This window comes from Propithecus coquereli, unplaced genomic scaffold, assembly GCF_000956105.1.
Source record: "Propithecus coquereli isolate 6110/MARCELLA unplaced genomic scaffold, Pcoq_1.0 Scaffold566, whole genome shotgun sequence".
In the NCBI taxonomy this organism is placed as follows: domain Eukaryota; kingdom Metazoa; phylum Chordata; class Mammalia; order Primates; family Indriidae; genus Propithecus; species Propithecus coquereli.
In genome coordinates this window covers 139,262-140,315 of record NW_012151574.1, presented here as the reverse complement: position 1 = coordinate 140,315, position 1,054 = coordinate 139,262, and positions in this window count along the sequence as shown.

Here is a 1,054-nt window from a genome sequence, read left to right as displayed (position 1 = left end):
ATTTAATCTCCACATATTTGGAGATTTCCAGTTATCCTTTTTGTTACTGATCTCTAGTTCCATTGTTATCTGAGAATAGACACTGTATGATTTCTATCCTTTTAAATCCGTTAAGATGTGTTTTATGGTTCAGAATATGGTCCCTATCTTGGTGAATGTTCCATGTGAACTTGAGAGAATGTGTACTCTGCCATAGTTGGATGAAGTAGTCTATAGTTGTCAGTTATATCCAGTTGATTGGTGGTTGTTGAGTTCAACTATGTCCTTACTGATTTTCTGCCTGCTGGACCTGTCCATTTCTGATAAAGGGATATTGAGGTCTCCAACTATAATAATGAATTCATCTATTTCTCTTTGCAGTTCTATCAGCTCCTGCCTCATGTAGTTTGATGCTCTATTGTTAGGTGAATACACATTGAGGATTGTTATGTCTTCTTGGAGAACTGATCCCTTTATTGTTATTTAATGTCCCTCTTTATCGTTGATAAAATTTCTTGCTTTGAAGTCCACTCTGTCTGATGTTAATATAGGTCCTCCACCTCCTTTATTTATTTATTTATTTAGAGACAGGGTCTCACTATGTTGCCCAAGCTAGATTTGAACTCCTAGACTTGAAATTCTCCCACTTCAGCCTCCCAAGTAGCTGGGACTATGGGTATGCACATGGTACCTGACTCCCTCCTTTATTTTGATTAGTTATAGCATGGTATATCTTTCTCCATTAATTTACTGTTAATCTATATGTGTCTTTATATTCGAAGTGGGTTTCTTGTAGACAACATATAGCTGGGTCATTTTTTTTATACACTCTTATAATCTTTGGCTTTTAATTGATGCATTTAGACCACTGACATTCAAAGTGATTATTTATATAGTGAGATTAATGTCTACAATATTTGCTTTTGTTTTCTATATGTTGCCATTGCTCTTTTTTCCTATATTTGTCTTCCACTCTTTTTCTTCCTTTTCTGGTCTTAATGGAGCATTTTATATGATTCCATTTTCTTTCCTTTCTTAGCATATAAGTTATAGACTTCTCTATATTATTATTATT